We start from the raw sequence: 23904 nt of genomic DNA, 5'->3' as shown, positions 1-23904 counted from the left end.
TGACCTTGGGTTTCATTTGGTCTTTTTCTAGTTCTTTAAGGTGTAACATGAGGTTATTTATCTAGGATTTTTTTTGTGTCTTGAGATAGGCCTGTAATGATATAAATTTCCCTCCTAAAACAGCTTTCGCTGCATCCCAAAATTTTTGATAGGATATGTTTTCATTCTCTTTTGTTTCTGTGTATCTTTTGATCTCTCCTCTTGTTTCTTCTTTGACTCAGTCGTTCTTTAAAAGTATGTTGTTTAATCTCCATGTATTTGTGTTTTTTCCTGCTTTCTTTTTGCAGTTGATATCCAATTTCAAAGCCTTGTGATCAGAGAATATGCTTGGTATTATTCCAATCTCCTTAAATACGTTGAGGCTAGTTTTATGTCCCAATATATGGTCTATCCTTGACAATGTTCCATGTACACTAGAAAAAAATGTATAGTCTGATGTTCTAATATTAAGTGCTCTATAAATGTAAACTATATCCATTTCATCTAATGTTTCATTTAGGGCTGCTATTTCTTTATTTATTTTCTGTTTGGATGATCTATCCATAGCTGTCAATGATGTATTTAGGTCTCCTAGTATAATTGTGTTTTGGTCAAGTTCTCCCTTTAGTTCTGTTAGCAGTTGTTTGGTATATTTCGGTGCTCCCTGATTGGGGGCATAAATATTGATGACTGTTATGTTTTCTTGTTGTATAGTTCCCTTTATCATTATGAAATGTCCATCTTTGTTTCTTGTTACCTTTTTGACCCTGAAGTAAGTTTCATCTGATATCAGTGTGGCTGTACCTGATTTTCTCTAGATACCATTTGCTTGGAGTGTCAATTTCCACCTTTCACTTTGAGTCTATGTTTGTCCTTGTAGCTGAGATGTGTCTCTTGGAGGTAGCATATTGTTGGATTTAGTTTTTTGAGCCAATCTGCTACTCTATGCCTTTTTATTGGTGAGTTCAGTCCATTTACATTTAGGGTGATTATTGATATGAGGGGATTTTCTATCATTCCAACTTTGGTTTCCTGGTAAGACTGTGTCTCCATTGTTTCTTTGCTTTTTTGTTGTTGTGTATTATTTCTGTGTGGTGGTATTCTATGATTTTTCCCTCTGTTTCTTCTTTTATTATGTTATATATTTCAGTTCTGGATTTTTTTTTTTTTTTTGAGTGGTTACCATTAAGTTTGTGTAAAAGAAAGTTTCATATTTAGAGTATTCAGTTTTCCTCAGCATGCTTGCTTTCTCCATTCCCATATTCCAGTTCAGGCCTGTACTCTCCCCACTTTTATGTTTTGGTTGTCACAAATTATCCCTATTTATGTTAGTCGAATAGCCTCCTTCAGTATTTCTTATAGTGCAGGTTGTGTGTTAGAAAATTCCTTCAGCTTCTGTATGTCTGGAAAGATCTTTATTCCTCCTGCATATCTAAAGGATATCTTTGCTGGATATATTATTCTTGGCTTATAATTTCTCTCTTTCGATAGTTTGAATATTTGATTCCATTCCCTCCTGGCTTGTAGAGTTTCTGTTGAAAAATCTGATGATAATCTAATGGGCTTTCCTTTGTAGGTTGCCGACTTCTGTTCCCTGGCTGCCTTGAGGATTCTTTCTTTGTCGTTAATTTTTGACAACTTCAGTACAATGTGCCTTGGAGAAAGCCTGTTGGGATTAAGGTAATTAGGTGTTCTATTTGCTTCTTGGATTCAAGGATCCAGTTCTTTCCACACGTTTGGGAAGTTCTTGTTGACTATTTGTTTGAATATACTCTCCGGTCCCTTCTCTTTTTCTTCTCCTTCTGGTATGCCCATTATTCCTATATTGCTCTTTCTGGTGGACTCAAGAAGTTCTTCTAGAGTTCTTTCATTTCTTGTAAGTCTCAAGTTTCTTTCTTCCATCCATGTCATTTCCAGATTTCTATCTTTGATGTCACTGATTCTTTCCTCCCTCTTGTCAACTCTACTGCCTAAGCTGGGTATTTCATTCTTCATTTCTTTTATTGAGTTCTTAATCTCCAGAAATTCTGTTTGGTTCTTTTCAAAAATTCCAATCTCTTTGGTAAAATGTTCATGTTGTTCTTTGATCATGTTTCTGAGTTCATTAAACTGCCTGTCTGTCTTTTCTTGCATCTCGTTGAGTGAAGAACTGCAATCTTGAACTCTCTGTCATTTAAGTCTCAAATATCCATGTCTTTAAGTTCATTTTCTGGAGTCTTTTCATTTTCTTCCTGAGCTGTCTTGTTTCCTTGTTTCCTTGGTAATTAATGATTTATTATTTCTCTTCCTAGGCATCTACAGGAGTGGGTTCTGCAACAGGTTGATAAAAAGAGGTCTTTCTTTTGTTTTTCAGTAGGTTTTGGCAGAATGTTTTATTTTCTCTCTGATTGCAGCCTTTTATTCTCTCTCACACTGTAGTGTTATATTTTCTCTGCACTATTCTGGCTTCTCACACAATGGGGGGAGTCCCTGGAAGGCGAGTTTCTCCTCTGTGAAGAGTTCACCTGGGTTATAGGGCACCACCTCCATGAGGGGATGTGGAGAGCTTCTGAAGTTCCAAAGCTCTTCCTGCACCAGATTAAGAGCCTGTCTGTTTGAGCAGCTCTGTTTACTCCTGCAGGAATCCACCCAGATAGGTGGGGACAGGTTGGATGGGTTGTGAGAGGTGGCCCAGAGCGGCGACCACCACCACAGCCAATCCTTCTTCCACAGCTCCCTCCCCTTTGCTGGAACTAGTTGGGCTGCGAATCTGTGTCTGCGGACCACAGTTCGCAGAACTGCAAATATGCTGTTCTTTTGATCTGACACTGCTACTGTTCCACTTCTAGCACCGGGCAGGTGGGGGTGGGGCGAGCTCTGGGAGGGGTGGGAGGGGGAGGCTAGTGTCAGTGCTTAAGGCCTCCGTTCTCTGTTCAGCAGTGAGGGCTTAAACCACCGTTTTCAGCCTTCTTTCCTCAGTCTTTACTCTGAGGTCTCTGCCATGAGCATTGGATTCAGCTGTTATATGCTGTCCCCTCAGCCCTGTGGTCCATAAGTGGAGCCCTAGCAGTCCGAGTTTTTCCCTCTCCTGTAGCTGTGGTAGTTCTGGAATCCAGAGAGCTCAGAGCACTGAGCTAGGTCTGTGTCCTGCACTGCGCAGCCCTTTCTCCACACTTCTCCTTTCCCTCCTCCCCCGCTCATGCAATTTGCCCACCTTTAGATGATTTCAGTATTGCTCCTCTTAGTCTTGCCTGTCTGCTGCACAGGGAGTCCTTTGTGGAGTTATAGTTGTCCAATTTGTTGTAAATTCCGGGGAAGATTTCAAGAGGCTCACCTCACGCCTTCATTTTTATGACATCATCTGTAAAATACATTTTTAATAAGTGTGTTTAACAGTTGACCCAATGTGTCATTTTCAAAATTAATCTGTACTCAAAGTGTCATTTTAAAAATCAAACTGTATATGAGGTCTAAGAATTAAGTTCGCAAACTTGTAATAATGTTGCTAACCTTTTTTGATATCAGAGGGATTGTTCATTATGAATTTCTACCAAGTGGACAAACAGTTAACCCAGTTTACTATCTGGAAGTGCTGAAAAGGCGGTGTGAAAAAGTTAGACCACCTGTGTGAAAAAGTTAGACCACCAACAATTCATGGCTCTTGCATCACGACAGTGCACCAGCTCACACAACACTGTCAGAGAGTTTTTAGCCATTAAGTAAATAACTGTATTGGAACAATCTTCCCTATTCACCTGATCTGGCCCCCAATGACTTCTGTCTTTACCCGAAGATAAAAGAAATATTGAAAGGAAGACAGTTTGATTACATTCAGGATAGTAAGTGTAATACGACGACAGCTTTGATGGCCATTCCAGAAAAAGTTCCAAAATTGCTTTGATGGGTGGACTGGGCACTGACATCAGTACATAGCTTCCCAAGGGGAGTACTTCAAAAGTGACCATAGTAATATTCAGCAATGAGGTATGTAACACTTTTTCTAGGATGAATTTGTGAACTTAATTGTCTGAACTTCGTGTGTTCTTATTTCAAAATAAGGGTGATTTTAGAGCTTGATTTTGAAAAACCAATGTAATTATTTTAAAGAAAATCCTTTAAATAATGTTTAACAATGTTAATAACTTGTGGTTTCATGTTGAGATGTACAAACACAGAATTGTGTAAAATAAAATTTAGACACCCTCTTTCTTGTGATGAGTGACTGAGTTTTATCATAATTTACTAGATCTTATGCTTTTGCCTCCACAAAAATGCCATCAAACAACATGGATGAAAGTTTCTCTATAATATGGCTAAAATACTGTTTGGACTTGTCGCACAGCTATCCACACAAATTTTCGTTAACTCCTGATAAGTTTTTCAGTGGCACATTGCTAGAGCACATTGGCTGTTCCTAGCAACAGTAGGAGTGAGACAATATGGTGGCACAAAATAGGGATTAGTAAGCCAACTTGGTGTAGTTGGAGGCTTCTTGGCCTTGTAAAGCCTGGTTTCAAAAGTTTCACACAGTTACTTCTGCTGACTTATATTAGTTAAAACAAAGCATGAAGATGAACATAGATTCAGGAAGTGAACCAAAAGATACTATTTCTTGATGTGACATGAGCTATTTTTTCACCCTCTTTACATTATTATTTTCTTTTTTTTTATTATGTACTAGTCACTCTGTACAATTTATTTATTTATTTATTTTTAATTTATTGGGGTGACAATTGTTAATGAAATTACATAATTTCAGGTGTACAATTCTGTATTACATCATCTATAAATCCCATTGTGTGTTCACCACTCAGAGTCAGCTCTCCTTCTGTCACCATATATTTTATCCCCCTTACCCTCACCTCCCTCCCCCCACCCCCTTTACCCTCTGGTAACCACTAATATTATTATTTTCTTCCACTTGGAAAATATGATCACCCCCACCCCCCAAAGTCTCATCCCTTTACAACATCTGGCTTGGGCTCACTGATGGATATACATTCACTGATGGGTGAACTGGAGGGGGTTGAATTTTATCCTTAGAATGGCTGTCCATTGAATTTTTTAATTTAAGGAAATCATATGATCAGATTTGCATTTAAACAGTAAATAACCAGGGTAGTTCTAATGGCTATGGAAAGATTGAAATCAGGAGTGTTTAGGTGGTGAAAGCAGCAGCTTTTATTATTTAGATGTGCATAGTGAGGGATAGGGAGAAAATTGGCATGTCTCCCAGGATTCTGGCTTGGCAAATTAGATAACGTTTATTAAGCTGAAGAACATGTTGCCTATGAGACTTTGAAGCAGCCAAGTGATTCTGTAGTTCAGAGCTAACTTCTCTTTTCTTTCTTTCCTTTTTTTTCACAATCATCATTTTGTGATGTCACTGAAAGAGACTGTATAAAAGAGAGAAGAGGGACCACTATAGCACCCTAAAAATGAACAACATGAAACAGCTAAAATAAAAAGTAAAGGAGGCCCAAAATAGCAGCCAGTAAATTGGGAATAACACTGGGAGAGAACAGTGTGAAAAACCAAGGAGGGTGTCAGGCACTTCATTTGAAAAGGAATAAGAAGAGAATGCTATCAAATGCATCAGAGAAACCAAGAACCAAAAGAAATGAAATGTAAATGTGACATCTTGGAATATTCGAAATACAAAGCATAATTTTTTCTATTAAATTTTACTGTTATAGTATAGTATATTAAAATTATATTAGATCATAAATGTACTTTAGCATACAATACTCTATAACACATTATTAAAGAGTAGATTAATTATTGTGGACTAAATGTCCCCAATTGACTTCATCTAGTGAATTGAGAAATTGTAAAAGATGAATTTTCTATTTCAAGGTAACCTTGATACTAACAAAGGCAGAGAGATTGTAAACACAAAGTAAGACAATACTGAGGCTTCAGTTAAATAAAAGAAATGGGGAATCTAACTTGTACAGTTACTCTTATTTACTTCCTGCCTAACTGAGGTATTATAGCCCACACATATATACTCTCATGCACACACCACATGGTTATCAGTACTAATACTATGTAGCTAAGGGCCTGGGGAGGGCAGACCTGAGGTGACCAGGTTGGTTATCCAAGAAATCACTACATTGTCAAAGAAGCGGTAAGTAGCTTTCCTAATTCCCCTTCCTAATGGAGGTATGCTGAATATGTTAGGGGTTGTTAAATGGGTCATTTAGCTGCAAGTTACTAGACCATGAAAAGCCACATCCAGACCCAAATCAGAAGATGTATAATATTCATTATCTTGGCTTAGAAAGAATGCAAGATGGGGATTTGTTTCAGGTTGTTTTTCTCTGGTGAAAGAAAGATTGCATTTCTTTTTGTATGTAAGATAATTTCTGATATTAGGTAGAAATATTTTTGACAGATATAGATGAAGTAAATCTACAGGTCAAAGCCTCCTTTTCTGAGGGTCCTAACCATCACCTTTCCAATACTCCTGACCGGCCATAGAGCCAGGCACATATCCATGCTGGATCATTCAGAGAATTAATTCTAAAATTCTATCAACAATTGATTCGGAGATGATTATGTGATCTAAGCAGAGATAAACAAATATTTTTTGTTCTAACATTATCTAATAGAATTGAGGAGATAAAGACACATGGGGGGAGTGGAGAGAAAGAGAGAGAGAGAGAATCTGTTTGTTTAACTTGGTAACTAGGAATATATATGCCTGGAGCTGTCAGCAGCAATCTACATGCATATAACAGTAAGCCACAAAGAAAAAGAAAAAGTAGAGAGATTGAGAGAAAGAGACAGAGACAAGGCAACGTTGTTTTAATTCCTGGATTTCACTGTCATGAAGATTCTCTGCTCTCAGTTTGGTAAACCGGTGAATTCTCAAGCTATTTTGAGTTGACTTTCTGATACTTGCATGTAGGATTTTTTAATATGATCATGCAAATCAAATCAGACAGAGATAACAAACACTGGAAAATACAATATAGTCCTAAAGAAAACGTAGGAATTTAAAACTCTATATCAGGAAATATTTGGTAAATTTATATCTACCCTAATACATGAGCAAACACCTGCCATGATGCCCCAGGCTGTTTGCTACATGTAATGGAAGAAAATATACATTCATTTGTAATTAATCATTTTCATTTCAAGCAGTTAAATAGTGGAACCATTTGCTGTTAGTTGGGCCAGGTGTTATTCTTTGTGATACTCAAGTCTCATAAAGACATAACATAAAATGACAAAATTCACTTCTTCAAACAAAGATTAAACTGTAAACATATATGTGCCCACGAAACATATACACATATACAACAAACACAGGAAAATAGGAAAAAGCCACATACTGTTTAGAAATTAATCTTGTTTGTACTTGTCAGAAGACATTAATCTAAAATTAAATGTGACCATTATAAATCTACATTAAAACTTCTTAGAGCTCTCTGAGCCATGACCCAGATGAAGGATCAGTACTTTCTTCAGCGACACCATGAAGCAGGGGAGGCACGAGGTACTTCTTCGTGCCTTGAAAGACTATAAGGTTAAGGAAAGCACTGCAAGCAGAATGGACTTCATGTAAGGGAGAAATTTTTCTCATATTTCCACCATCTGCCCATAGAAACACACATACCTACAGAACACACACACACACACACACACACACACACACACACACACACACACACACTTTGTTCTATTGTCTCTCTCAGGATGTCTAGAAAAGATCGTGGCGTAAATCTGCTTCTACAAACTAAATACAAATGGTTTTGCTCCCTGGCTCCTTGTACCCCAAATCTCAATTCTTGTGCCCCCAGTCAAGGCTGTCATTCAGAGGTCTAGAACACTAGAGAATCTAAGTTATTCTATTTCCTAGAACATAACTCTGACTCTTAGGTTAGTGTGTAATGTAGTCAATGAACACAAAGTATTATTGGTTCATGGGGGGGGGAGCGGTAAATACTACATATTAGGCAACTTTAGCAAAGGCTATTACTATGTCTGTCTTTATATTAATGCAATACTCTATGAAGAAAAATATTTATTGGTCCTCTGTCATTGGAAGAGGTATCCTTTTATTTAACAAATATGTTATATCTATCTTGTGAGTACTTAAAATTTCTTCTTGCTAATCAAATTCTTATTGTGCTTGAACCACCAGTAAGTTGACAGCCAGATTTATAGCACCTCCCTATATAGCTCTGCTTACCTTTCTGTAAACTAAATATTACGGGTTGAATTGTATCCACCCAAAATTCGTATGTTGAAATCCTGAACCCCAGTACCTCAGAATACAACTGTATTTGGAGACAAGGAATTTAAAGAGGTAATTGAGTTAAATGAGGTCATGAGGGTGGGCCCTGATCCAATAAAATTGGTGTCCTTATCAGAAGAGGAGATTAGGACATAGACACACACAGAGGGAAGACCATGTGAAGACACAGGATGAAGACGGCCGTCTACAAACCAATGAGAGAGGCCTCAGAAGAAATCAATTCTGGTGACACATTGATCTTGGACTTTTAACCTCCAGAACTGTGAGAAAATACATTTCTGTTGTTGAAGCCATCCAGTCTGTGGGACTTTGTTATGGAAGCCTTTGGAAAACTAAAAAAAAAAAAAAAAAAAAACTGAAAAAAAAAAAAAGCCAACCTTTCACCACAACCTTATAATTTTCCTACTACATTTTCTGTTTCCAGAACTATTTATTTTAGTCTTGACTATTGTAGTAACTTCATAATGCAGTTTATCTACTTTACAATGTGAAAGGATTTTTAAAATATTGATAGTGTTGTACCTTAAATTCAATGTCTTGATATTTGAAATAGTTCTTCAGTCATCTTACACTACACTTTTAGTATTTATATTACATGTGTGTTTGGCTAAATTGTTCTCTGGTGCTTAGAGGTACCAAAAACCACCTCACACTGGTTTCTGTTGAAGAGAAAACGAATGTTAGTGCTTTGTTTGCTCACCTCACAACAAAGGCCAGGCTTGCATGGTTATGAAACAAAGAAGTGAGTTGTGGGCATTGCTAAGGAATGTGAGTCCTGAGAAGTATTTGAGGGGAAAGTTTTAAAATAAATAAGTAAATAATCAATCATCAAGGATAACCTTGAAAACATTTAACCAAAATAGCTTTTGCATTACAACTGGGAAATCTAAATCACTTGCAGAGATTAATTCTGCTCTTTACTTCAAGGTAATTATTCACATTCCAAGTCACCAAATTACATACTTTTGGTGTTTTATCTGAGGAAGTTGTACAGAGGTCAGGATGAAAACCAGAGAAACACATGCTTTTCTGTTTAACTTTTTACCTCAAATTTCTGATTCATATATCCCTCAGAATACCTACATATAATTGTATATGTATATATATATACATATATATATGTATTGTATATATACACATATTTATGCACACAAATATTTCTTTTATATCTTTCTAATATATTGAAATGAAGAGTTAGAATGTGTGAGAAGGTGAGAAGGAAGGAAGGAAAAATGGAAGCAATGAGGGAAGAATTAAGAAAACATGATTTAAAATACAAACGCCATTAGGCCTTCAATACAGTAGAATACCTTCAACCAGTCAACCTTAATCGGTCTGTTCCACCCCCCCTCCAACTGTGATTAATACATTCACCATTAATTATTCTGGATAGGTTTGTAATATGAAATCTTCAACAAGTATTTTCAATTACCAATTTCTCTTTGGTGATACTAAGTCCATTCATCTCTGAAATGCAACATCTGGCAATTCCTCATGACTCTGGAAGATGCAGCTATGATGACTCCAATGAAAAGGAACATCTTCCTGTCCATGTGGATAGGGTTTAATGGGATTGGGAAAATATTTTAATATATGTTTTTAATATGTAAAATAATTAACCCCAAAAGCCATTAACTTGACATCTACCAGAAAAAGAAATAAAGTGATATGATATAAATCAGTGCACAGCAGTTTGAGTTGAATCATGCTTTCAACCATCATGCCTCTGCATAGATAAAATACTGTGTAAGATACTGGTTTGACACAGACACCATCCCAATCTCATCCTGTTCTGATAATAGACCCAAGATGTTTATGCATATTGGTCTATCCTCTAAGGATGGGAAAAGTTATTTATGGATATTTACTCTTTTAAAACAAAAAACCACCAACATTCTTATGTTTCTTATATGTGTAAATCTTTGAAAGAGTATTAGGGACAAGGAAATGAATAATAAGTCCTGCCCTTGCCTTCAGAATCTCAACCCTGTAGAGTAGTGAGATGGGAAAGAGACTAAGATCTAATTAGTGTTTACTATATAAATCAAACACTAGGCTACTTATTAGGGTCAGATATAATTCCTGAGTTCACAGAGACTGAATTCTATGAAGAAAATCATCAATTAAACTTGCATATGAGTGTGACAAATGTATGAATGAAAGGTACACAGCCCAAGGACCAAATCCAGCCAACTGCCTGTTTTTGCACATACAGCCCACAAGCTGAAAATGGATTTAAAAAATTTAAATGGTTGCATTTTAATGGTTATATAGATAACTACATAATATGCTTGATTTTGCCTATTGGCTCAGAAAACCTAAACTATGTTTTATTTGGTCCTTTACAGGAAAAATTTGTAGACTCCTGTATCATAGAGATTTGGCCTTGTTGGGGTGGTAAATATAGACCAGCTGAAAATTACAATATATCTATCAATTAAAGCAATTAATACATTTTGTTTCAATTATTTTATAGAAAAACAAACAAACAATCTGAAAATAGACTACAAAAGTTACACTGCATATGCAACTGAGTTGAGGATCATATAGCATATTGGTTGTTGCTTCAGGTGACATGAGGTTTGAGGTATTAGGTTTTTCTTATGTTTATATTGCAGAGACAATTTCTATGGCAAATGAGTTTTCTATTTTTGTTTCTCTGGAGTATGCTGAATAATGCAGCAAGATCTTCTGGTATTTCCAGTGGGTTTTTTTTTGGTGGGTTTGGAAGTTGGAATACTAGAGGGTATTTTGTTTTTTGTTTTTTGTTTTTGAGAGTCTGGACAGAAGTTTTTTAAATGGGGACTATAGGTCACTCTCTGATAGAAATGGAAGAAGTGTTGAATCCTGGGTAGCTATTTTCCTATTACTTGAAAAAGAAAAACTATTTCTTATCATACAGGGCTGATATTTATGAATTTTTTTTGTAGTTTTTTTTTCCTGTGTTCTAGTTTATATTATTATTTTAAAAAATGTTAATGAGGGGCCAAGTTAGAACACCCCAAGAGAGGAAAATTCCTTGGTTACATTTTTTAACTACTACAGAAATATTAATTCACCATTGTTTTCTGTTTTGTCCTCAGTTTTATAGGATAATTTAACATTTTTAATATGGTTCATTCAGAAGTTAGTAAGTGACAAAGAGTGCTTCAGTATTTAGACAATAGCATTTATACTCGTAGATAGAATTTTTTTCTCTCTTTTCATTAATACTGGATAACAGAATTGCCACACACTGAAATTTTAAACTTTAAACAACAAATGGTCAAAAATACATGGATCAAGGGGGTGTTATGAAAAAGCAAAGGTGGCAGAAGTGGAGATAGGCTAACAACACAGTGACTTGAAAAGGTTAGATTTTTTTACAAACTCTAATTATACATCCAGACTTTCAATTCTTCTAACATGCTGGTTTTTCCTCGACTGATGACCATTTAATAACATCACACAGATAAAATAACACTTCTCCCTTTCCAGACATAATTAAATGCAACAAAAACAATATTAAAAACAGAAGATTAATACACAACAGATAATTATATGCACTGAGTTCTGTTTCCCAGAATAGAGAACCTATAGACTTTAATCCTAATTAGTGCATCTTTGCTAATCATATGGGCCAGTCACAGTCCAGGTACCCTGACAAACTTTTAGCACTATGTAGGTTGCTGACTATTATTTAGCTGTTTATTTCCCCCATCCTTAACTTTCTGTTTTAAATATTTTTCCATGTTAATGAGATACTAGCAGCATTTAATTATTTTGTTAAATGGAAATGGTTTTAATTATTCTTATAGAATAACATACACACATGCAGAGAAACCTCAATGAAATTTTAAATTTGAATTGTTTGTTATTATAATAAAATTAAAAGTTGTTTCAATATGATCTAGCAGTGGATTTTATTAGTTCACTATGAAGTTTACTCCAGTGTACTGGAGGTTTCTTACAATTTGTTCAAATTAAAGAATTTATTTCGCTCAAAGCACAAGAGACATTGGTTCTATTTCATTTTTTTTAAAGATTTTATTGGGGAAGGGGAACAGGATTTTATTGGGGACAGTGTGTACTTTCAGACCTTTTTTCCAAGTCAAGTTGTTGTCCTTTCAATCTTAGTTGTGGAAGGTGCTGTTCAGCTTCAAGTTGTTGTCCTTCAGTCTTAGTTGTGGAGGGCTCAGCTCAGCTCCAGGTCCAGTTGCTATTTCCAGTTGCAGGAGGCACAGCCCACCATCCCTTGCAGCAGTCGAAATGGCAACTTTGTGGTTGAGAGGACGCACTCCAACTGAGCCATCTGGGAGCTCAGCGGCAGCTCAGCTCAAGGTGCCCTGTTCAATCTTAGTTGCAGGGCCGGAGCCCACCATCCCTTGCAGGACTCGAGGAGTTGAACTGGCAACCTTGTGGTTGAGAGCCCACTCGCCCATGTGGGAATCGAACCGGCAACCTTCGGAGTTAGGAGCATGGAGCTCCAACTGCCTGAGCCACCGGGCCGGCCCATTGGTTCTATTTTTTGATCACTTTAATTAATAATAATAAAAAATGTTTGACAATGCCAAACCACAAGTATTACTTCTGAATTTGAAATGAGCCCTGCTTCATTCATAACTTCTTTTTTTTCACCCTGTATTCATTACAAATTGTAAAATGCAGTGGGCTTTAACTTTTAAATATCATTTTAAGGTAATTTTCTTGGTTTGAGGGGATTTAAACGAGTCCCCAAAACTAGATTAATAAAATAAAATATATTTAAAGAAAAACTCCATTATGAAGACTCAGAAGAGATTGGTATAGAACAAAAATTTAAAGAATTCATCAACAGAATAAAAACTATTGTCTACAGAGAGATGGAATGTGGGAGGTAGAAAATTGCACACACTTATTGATTACACTAATATGAGTGTGTACCTGAAACTAATTAATATTGAGTGTTACCTATATTTTGATCAAAGTCTTAAAAAATAAATAAAACGAATTAGATTTTAAAGAAACAATTCCAGAAACCTCAGAAAACTCATCCTTAAGCTTCTGCTCCTCTAGAAGTACTCTTGGCATCAAAATCTGGGTTAGGCTTCTTCAGAGAAACAGAATACAGAATATTGATATAGATGATAAAGATCTAGATATATAGATAGAGATTTTAAGGAATTAAATTGACTTATGCAATTGTGGAGGCTAGAAAGTCTGAAGTCTGTAATGTAGGTTGATGGAACAAGGACCCAAGGAAGAGTTAGTACTGCAGTTTAGAATCTGAAGGCAGTTTGGAGAAGATGTTTTCTTCCTCAAAGGTCCTCAGTCCTTTCTCTTAAGACCTTCAACTGATTGGAAGAATTATTATATTATGGAGAGTAATCTGCTTTTTGCAGTTTACTGATTTAAATGCTGATGACATGTAAAAAACAAAACAAAAACAAAATCCTTCAGAGCTATAGCTATACTGGTGTTTGACCAACACCTGAGTTACATGCTTTAGCCAACTTGACATATAAAATTAACCATCACAAACATTACTCGCATGATCTATAAATGAAAAATAATTGATACATTTGACTTCACTAAAACTTCTGTTCCATGAAAGGCCCTGTCCAGAGAATGAGAAAAGAAGATGCAGACTGGGAGAAGAGTTTTGTAAAACACATATCTAATAAAGGACTTGTATACAAAATATACAAAGGACTCTTAAAATGCAAAAATAAGAAAAAAAACCGCCAAATTTTAAAATGGGCAGAAGGTCTGAGCTGATACCTCACTAAGGAAACGGAAACTATAGATAACAAATAACCAAATGGAAAGATGCTCAATCTCATATACTACTAGGGAATTACAAATTAAAACAACACTAAGATACCACTACATACATATTAGAATGGTTAAAATCCAAATCACCACCAAATTCTGGTGAGAGTATGAACAATAATAACCTTATTCATTGCTGGTGGGAATGCAAAATGGTACAGCCATATCGGAAGACACTTTGGCCATTTCTTATAAAACTAAACATATTCTCACCATATGATTCAGCAATTGTACTCCTTGATATTTACCCAAATGAGTTGAAAACTTATGTCCACATATAATCCTGCACAGGGATGTTCGTAGCAGCTTTATTCAAAATTGCCAAAACTTGAAAGCATTAAACATGTCCTTCAATAGGTGAATGGATAAATAAAGTGTGGTACATCTATATAATCAAATATTAGATATATTGCTAAAAAGAATGCTCTATCAAACCACAAAAAGCCACAAAAAAGCCACATTTAAGGAGAAACCTTAAATGTATGTAATTAACTGAGAAAAAGCCAACCTAAGAAAGTTATGTTGAGGAAGGAATGTCCCTCCTTTTTTACCCATCTTGAATTCTTGCGACTGGATTAATAATATAATTAACATAAGTTTATCAGGAGAAAAACTGAATTAATATGTTGCACAGAGGATCATAAAATGATGCTCAGAGAGTGCCCAAAAGCACGCAACTTATATCTTTTACACAAACAAATAACACATTGTGAAAAATTGACAGGACAGAAAAACTTAGGTTTGGATGAGAAATCTAAGCAAAGTTTGGGCTTGGGTAGTAAATTAGAAAAAATAACAAGGTTTATTTATATGTATATACTTCTCAGCTGTGAATTCCCTAACTGTGGTGATAAGATGTCTTTGTTAGCCAACATATACAGGGAGGGAAGCTTTCACATGGGTCATTTATCTCCTGCTTTCAGGGCACAGAGAGAGAGAGAGAGAGAGAGAGAGAGAGAGAGAGAGAGAGAGAGAGAGAGAGAGAGAGATCACAATGTTCTTTTGGGATTGGCAGTCTCTTAAGTAACTTTAATTTAAAATAACCAATATGGCATAGTGGGACACATTAGAATGGACTGCCCTTGGCTCCGACAATAACATCCTGTATAATTCCAACAACTATATAGCATTCTGGGAAAAACAAAACAATAGAAGCAGTTAAAAGATCTGTGGTTGCCAAGGGTTTGGGGTTAGGGAGGAATGAATTGATGGAGCACAGGGGATTTTTCAGGCAGTCAAACTATTGTGTATGAAAATATAATGGTCAATACCTGTCATTGCACATTTGTCAAAACCCATAAGAATGTATAATCAAGTGTGAAACCCTATTGGAAACTATGGGCTCTGGCTAATAATGATGGATCAATATTTGTTCAACATTTATAACAAATGTACCACACTGCTATAGGATGTTGATAGTGGAAGAAGCTGTGGATAACTGTGTTGAGTCCTTTGAACATGGGATGCAGCTTCAGAAGATCTGAAGGTCTCGTACTGTTTCTGGAATGCTTCATAGCATTGGACAAATCTCCAAATATGTATTCTTTAAATGTGAAAGCATGGTTACATCCTCCTATATCTATTGCAAAGAAAAATAATTATAAAAGAGAACTTGGCTTTAGTCCTTGCTTTGCCACTCTGATTAGATGATGAAAGTCAATTCCCTCTCCATTAGTTTCATATTGGAGTAATAGGAAAATAATGTCTCCCCTCTTTTCTTCACTGGGGTTTTTTTGGAGACCCCCAAATTATACGGTAAATGGGAAAGCCATGTATAAAGCATTCTTTTATATTCCATGACAATATTTGTTACACCTTTCACCAAGCATCTCTGATTCCGCAAACTCATACTCATTCTCTCTCTCTCTCAGACACACACACACACTACAAACTGCTTTCAGTGTTAAAATCTATTGAAAGAACAGAAGTTGAGACTACAGATACACTCTAAAATGTGCCACTGATCCTCTATGTTTACAATAACACCTACCAGTCATTTCATGGCATACTTCAACAAAGTAAACAAACTAGTGCTGACGTGATGCTCTCTCTGCAACTGCAACTTCAGCTTTCTGGTCTGAATGTATATTGAAAACAGGTAATAGGTTTCCCACACAGATATTATTGAGCTACAGTAGGAAATGAAATGGAATAGCAGGAGGGCATCCTGACACACAGTTTTATGTGATACACTTTGTTTTGATAAAAAACCACACAAAAATTATTTCTAATTACCAATTTACAAGGAAAATTAATCAGGATGTCTTCTTTCTCAGTAATAATCCTAGGTACATTTTTTTCATTTTCCTGCATGTGTCACATATGATTATTCCATTTATATTAATAGCATAGAATATTTGAGAATTCTCAGATCTCAAAGGCTAAGTGATCTCAATGTTAACTCAATGTTTCATCTTCTTTTTACTAAAAGAATAATAAAAGAAAGTGATAAAAAGAATGAGAGACAATTCAGTTACAACTTGGGGCTTAGATTCTATCAACCTATGAGGTAGAAAAAAACTTGCAATATTTACTAAACTCAAAGAGAGTTCAATAAGCAGTTGATTAATTAAAAATCAATAATGTCAAACAACCAAGGGTACTCTACCCAGCAAGGCTATCATTTAAAATTGCAGGACAGATAAAGAGCTTCTCAGACAGGAAAAAGCTAAAGGAGTTGGTCACCACTAAACCAGTATTGCAAGGAATCTTAGAGGGATTTCTTTAGGATGGAGAGAAAAAAAAAAAAGATCAAAATTATGAATAATAAAATGGCAATAGCTACATATCTATCAACAATGACTTTCAATGTAAATGGATTAAATGCTCCAATCAAAAGATAGGGTGACTGAATAGATAAGAAAACAAAACACTTACATATACTGCCTACAAGAGACTCACTTCAATTTGAAACACACACACAGACTGAAAGTAAAGGGATGGAAAAAGTTATTTCATGAAAATGGAAATGAAAATTAAAAACTGGGGTAACAGTTCTTACACCAGACAAAATAGGCTTTAAAACAAAGGCTATTACAAGAGACAATGAAGGACCCAGAAATCTTACTTCTGGGTATTTATTTGAAGAAATCCAAAATGCTACTTCAAGAGGATGTGTGCATGCAATGTGTTCATTGTAGCATTATTTACAGTGGCCAAGATGAGGGGGCAGCCTGGGTGTCTGTCAATGGAAGAATGAATAAAGAGGAGGTGGTTCATATATACAATGTAATATTGCTCGACCATGGAAAGGAACGGGTTCTTGCCATCTGTGGCAGCATGGATGGACCTGGAGGGTATTGTGCTGAGTGGAGTGTGAGACAGAAAGACAGATACAATGTGATTTTGCTTATATATGGAATCTAAAAAGCAAAATAATCAAACAAAATACAAACAAAAAACAGAAACAAATAAAACAGAGAACATTTTGATGGTTGCCAGATGGGAGGGGGGTTGGGGGTGTGCGTGAAAAAGGGAGAAGGGATTAAGATGTATAGATTAGTTGTTAAGGGGTACTTATGCGTATGTAAGGTATAGTATAAGGAATATAGCCAATAATATTGTAACAACTATGTATGGTTTCAGATGGGTACTAGATTTATTGGTGTGATCGATGGAAGGGGTAGGATGGAAAAGGTGAAGGCATTAAAAAGTACAAATTAGAAGTGACACAATAGTCATGGGGATGTAAAATAAAGTATAGGGAACATAATCTATGATATGGTAATAACTATGTATAGTGTCAGGTGGGTACTAGACTAATCAGTGGATCACTTCTTAAATTATATAAATGTCTAAACACTATGCTCTACACCTAAAATTAATATGAAATAATATTGAGTATCAAAAAAAATCAATAATGTCAAGAAACTTCATGGCTCTGTAAGTAGTGAGTATGAATTCAATCTCTTATCAGAAAGAGCTTTGGATCATAGATCTATTTTCTTTTGCATTAGTCATCTGTGCGCATGGACAGTGTCACTGTGTGAGAAAGAGATGGAATTAATATTTTTGATTTGAATGGAAATTTTAAAGAGTATGTTTTTAGGGAAATTTTTGTATATTATTTGGTAAAGTTGGTAAACTACTTGGGAAGCTCTCATAGTAAAAGCAGATTAACATTTGTTAAAATGTTAATATGAGCATTTAGTAACCAGTACTATCTCTATTAAGCCCAGAAAAACAAAGAAGCATAGACCTCAGTCAATGCCTCCATAAGCAATAATTGATAATGGCAGTATAAGTATTATAATATTTTTTTATCCTTTTTTATTTTTGGAGGATTATTGTAAATGAATGTAAGAATTTGATAATACACTGTCTACCTATTTTAAAAATCTGCACAACAGGATATCTTCTATGCCCCCTTTTTAATATTGACTTGGACAGCACCTTTGATTTATATATTAAAAGAAAATGAAAAATAAAAAGTATCCAAGTGAGGTGAAAATGAGTTCAGAAAATGAATGTTACATAACAAGTACCCTATTGTTATCAGGTTAAGAAGTTCTCAAATTCCAGCCAAAATATGACAACAGTCAAAATTGGACTCTGCTTAGTCAAAGGTAACCAAATAAAAAAATTTTCTGAGGCAAGGAATCTTTCAAAAGAAAGACCATAGTTTTAAATGATCACCAGAGGACATAAAACACTTTGGAATAATTGTTACAAAATATTTTAAATGTGTTCAGAACAAATAGCAAATATCCATAACACAACAGGGAGGGCAGGAGGTTTCAAACCAAACATATCACCAGCTTCCTCTGTTACCACATGACATACATAGTTTGATGTCCTATTTATGAGTATAAACACCTTCTTCACCCAGATTCACCCTCCTAAAAGGAAATTGTATTCACTTTTGAGGGCAAAGTAAACCAAATTTAATCAATAGATAATGGCTAAATGATTACTTGCATTGAGTTTAGAGTCATGGATGATATTTCCAAGCTGCATCTAAGGTGGCTATATAGATTCTGATTAAATAACAGTAAAATATCACTACATTATCAAGATATAAGAATATATTGATAATGGATATTTTTTAGACCCATGAGACTTAAAATTGTCTTACTTCTACTGAACTACACAACAAAATAGCACTGTTATAATTATAACATCACAAACTTCAACATTTTAATGGTTTACCTACAACAATGTTTCTCAAACTTTTTGGTCTTGGGAAACTTTCGTATTCTTATGAATTATTGAGGAACTCAAAAAGGTTTGACTTATGTGGGTTATGTGTGTCTATCTCCATTTATTATTAATATTAGATATAAAAACTTAAAATGTTTTTCAAGACAAGAATATATAAATACTGCATTTCCCATCAAAATAATTATATCACTGCATATCAGGTAGACTCTGGAAAACTCCATTGTATACTCATGAACAAATAAGAAAGAATATATAATGTCTTAGTACTATTATTAAAAAAAAAAAAAAGTTTTGACCTCATGAATGTCCTGAGAAAGTCTCAAGGAGACCAGAGGACCACAAACAACACTTTGAGAAACACTGGCTTACAAGACACAAATTCTTGCTATAATGTATTTCACAACCTGTTCAGTCCTTCATATTCAGACCTCCTTGTATCCTCATGCATCTCCTTTCATACTTTGTATTCCTTACTAATATCAATTTATTCATCCTTTAATGCAAATGCGTACTGCATGCTTATATGCCTGGCATTGGTCTAGGCAAACAGTGAAGGTATAATCCTTGCCTTCAGGATCTGTGCGTATATCGAGCAAAACAGAGACGTAATTCAATAATTACGCATATTTCATAGGTTTTATAATAGACATGTGTACACCGTACTGCAGGAGCACAGAAGGAAATCTTGCCAGACTACTAGCCAAACATGATTGACTCATGCTCTTTCCTCAAATTGGCTTGTTCTTCCTACTTACCCAAATTGAAAAATTTACTTATCTATCAAGTTCAAGGTCAAGCATTTCTTTCCATATGAGTTTTATCCTGATGCTGTAATCAACTTAGTTCTATGTTTTTTTCTGTATAACACTTTACAAAGATGTTCCATTACATTTTTTTCTATATAAAGAAAATTAAAAAAAAATCACTGCATAATCCACAAGAAAATAAAGTATCCTTAAGGCACTGAAGACAGTGGTACTGTTCAAAAATGAAACAAGTCGTGCTATTAATGTTGTTTAGATTGGGGCCTCCTAGGGCCAACCAGGATATTGACATTAAGAGATATGGGTGCGTAATCTATTTTCTAAAGTCTCTTCTATTTAAAGAGTTGGGAAGTGAAAGGTTATCTGGATCATATAGGAGGAGAAGAAAAACAACGAATAGATGCCCAAACCAGTCTGGACCGAATGGCATTAGTGGGCTGGTGCCACGAGCAGAAGTACTTAGATACACAACACCAGATATTTGCTTGCTCTTGGCCTCCATTGGCCTTTAGGAAAGAAGTTTGTTTCCCCTCGAAGATCCAGGATGTCAGACTCTTCTCCCCTCATAGTTGGCCTGAAAGGAAAATTTTGAACTGAACCAATATTAACAGCAAAACAAAATAATATATTGGTTATAATCATTGACTCTAGAACTAGACTGTGTAAGTTCAAATCAACCCCTTACTAACTATGACAAGTTGGGCCAATTACTTAATCTATTTTTGTGTTTTACTTTGCTCATTCATGACATTGGAATAATGCTTTCTTCACTGGAAAGAGTAATATGCATAATGTCTGACCCTCAATAAGCAATAAATAATTGTTATTGTCACTAAAATGTAAGATTTATAAAAATAAACACTGTTGTTTCTATAGCTTTTGCATTTCTGGAATCTAGAACAGTGCTTGGAATGTAATACCAAGCAATAATATTTGTTAAATGAATGAATGGAATAATCGACAATCACAATGGGCATGACACATTGTCAATAGAAAAATCATGCTACTGAAAAATAAATTGCAGTTGCAAGTCCATTGATCTGTGTCTCTCTCTCTGTGGCTGTGAAGTGGAGCTAAATTCCCATATTTGGACTGTGCAAATCTCTTTGGCCTTTGATGCAGCTAGGAGACGGAGGAATTCTGTACAAAGATAATGGGTTTGCAGCAGTTTTGAGATGTGGGCTCAAACCAGTATTAATTTAATTAAGATAAAGTATAAGATGACTATACTTTATCTGTTTTGTGATGTAGTTTTTATGGTTGTATCTCTATCACAATACTTATCACATTGTATTATTCTTACTATGTTTATATCACACACTAGCAAAAAAAAATGTCTGATAGGTTTAGATAAATCAAGCCAAGTTTTAAGAATGAGATTTTACAAGGATTGTACTATTAGGTAGTGGGATGAATTGCTGAGGACATGGGAGGGGTCTTCTTTTATATGTCTTCTAAAATAAGATAAGGTTTAACTTGAATATTAAAAACTGATGTAGACTTTTAAAACATTCCCTTTTGCCTTTATCCTCTGCTTTCCCACATTATTGCAGAATCATAGGTCATATTAAATGGGAAAAAGAGAGAGGTTTTCAATCCCTCCCTCACAGTGCTGTAATTCATAAACATCTTCCTTGTAAAGTATAGTGGTCCTTTTTTTTCATAGAAAAACACTGAAAGATAAACAAGAACAAAATCCATACTAGATTTGGAAAAAGAAAGTGTGGGTAGAAAAAAGTTTCTAAAACCATTGTCTGCAATTTGCTGTCAATATATCAACCAAAAGGAAACTCAGCCTTTTATAAACACTGGAATGGTCTTGAAAACCTTCCTATGTAAACAAATGAAATGTCAGCCTTTTAGGAAGAAGAATCATAGAGTTGCTTACTCAGGAGAAAAATAATGATTTAAAAGTGGAACTGATTAAAAAAAAAAGGTGGGGGTTGGCTAGAGTAAGGATAGAGTAAATTAACTTGAATTATTTGATATGTGGATAGATAAGCATTGATTTAGAATGATGGGGTTGTGCGTCATTTGTCCTTTCTTTAATTCACTTTATTCTTTTTAAATATGTAATTTCTTTTAGTTATAGCACAGTTTTAGTAAATTAGGAATTTCTATGTATTTACTATGTATGTGCAGTTGTTTCTGGGTTCATTATCTCATGTAGCCCTTACTACAGCCCCGTGAAGTACCATCATTATTCCCAGCATGTATCAGACAGATGAGGTTACAGAGGTTAAGTGCCTTACCAAGGTAATATGAGTTTAATTGAAAGAGGTAAAAGTTGAGATCATGTCTCATAACCTGATTATAACGTCAATTAAAGGTTAGATCTAGTCCATATATTTCAAAAGCCTTGTGATTTTATTTTATTGCTTTTATAATAACATAATATAATAATAATTTGATAAATGTGCTCAGAAAGTTTATATTATTTATCTTGTAGAAATATTATAGCAATCATATATTGAAACTCCATTTAGATATGTGAATTATATGCTCTACAAATAAAGCAATGAATTTTGTTTTATTTGAAAACTACAGAAGTTATAAAAATACAAGATATTAATTACTATCATTACTATTTTCAGAGAAAACAAGTGCTACAGAGAGAACTACCATGAGAAAAGTTAATAGAATCCTAACATTCTGTAAATTGACATTAATACCCTGAAGCAAAAGTAACATAGCCTTGGAAAAGCAAAGCAGAATGGGAGGCAGGTTTATCTAAACACTAGTCCAGTAGCAGTCATATTTTTAGACAATCAGGTCTGAATTATATTCCTTGCCCACCTACATTTACGATTCTCTAAAGCAAAAGCTGGGAATTTGCTCATGCTTACTTTCTATCAAGGACTTTAATTCCCATGTTGTTGGATATTTCTAAGCCTACTAGGGCAAGGCTCTACCTTATGGCTCTCTAAAGTTTAAAGGTATTATACTCCTTTGCTCCCAATGTGGAGTGTATGCTGCACTGGTAATAACTTAGAAAAATACACCAGAGAGCAAAGATGATTTAAGAAGATTTCCCCTGGACTTTGTTCAGAGCCTGATTCTATTCATTGTGTTTGTACCATGAGATGAAGACGGCAGAAGCCTAGGGGATAATACTGTTTTGATAAACATTTTACTCCTTCATGCTCTGATGAGTCTTCTGGTGGTCTATAGCTTTTCCCTGGTCACTGTCAAAAGAAATCTGCGAATGTGGGATTCAGTACATTTCATATCAGTACCACACATTAATTTTCAAGAAAAGTGCTGTGTCTTTTTTTGAGAAATAGAATCCGATATGCTCTTTTAAATAACACATAATTTATAAAGTAGCTCATGTCTTAGACAGTTGTTAGATCAAGGATGATTTGTTTCTCTTCAAAAAGTTACAGATATGTACATATTAAACAGACATCTAAGTTTTCAGAGGCTAATAAAACACAGATGCTTTTTTCTGCTTTCTAGGCACATACTACAGGAAATTTTTACATACCGTCAAATCAATTTGTTTCTTAAGAGCAAAAGGGAAAATCAGAAAGCACTGATAGAATTCAGGACTAGAATATGTTGTTTTATTTTTATGTTAAAGATTACATTGACAAGATGTGTTCTTAGAGGAAATAGGAGGTAAGTATGCTTCAAGGTTTGAACATCTGGTTTCTGTTTCTGTCATTTTTATTTTTCTCTGAGTTATTTTTCTTCGGTTTATTGGGCCTGAGAACAAATTATCTAGCTGTGTTAGTTAATGAATCACCGTGTGAAAACCGAGGTACCTTGAAATCTCCATGGCATTCAGCATCCCTGCAGAGCTCCAGCTACACCACCTGCTCAGTTAGAGCTGGTCTGTTTCCCAGGCAAGGAATTGGGTAGACAGAGGAACACAGTGACAGCAGGTGAAACGATTCTCTATCATGAGAGGATATGGAAGACAAGTGACAAACAATCATCTTCGATTAATGGGAACTCTCAGAT

General features: G+C 35.1%; 1 pseudogene across 1 annotated transcript in view; it reads right to left on the bottom strand.

The window, feature by feature from the left end:
• Nucleotides 1-23904, bottom strand: part of LOC308499090 (protein lin-28 homolog A-like) — a 119199-nt pseudogene that overhangs the window by 1542 nt on the left and 93753 nt on the right. The window lies entirely within an intron of this gene.

Source organism: Rhinolophus hipposideros (genome assembly GCF_964194185.1).
Source record: "Rhinolophus hipposideros genome assembly, chromosome: 1".
In the NCBI taxonomy this organism is placed as follows: domain Eukaryota; kingdom Metazoa; phylum Chordata; class Mammalia; order Chiroptera; family Rhinolophidae; genus Rhinolophus; species Rhinolophus hipposideros.
Note: the sequence above shows the minus strand (reverse complement) of the source record. Positions and strands in the feature narration are given on the sequence as shown.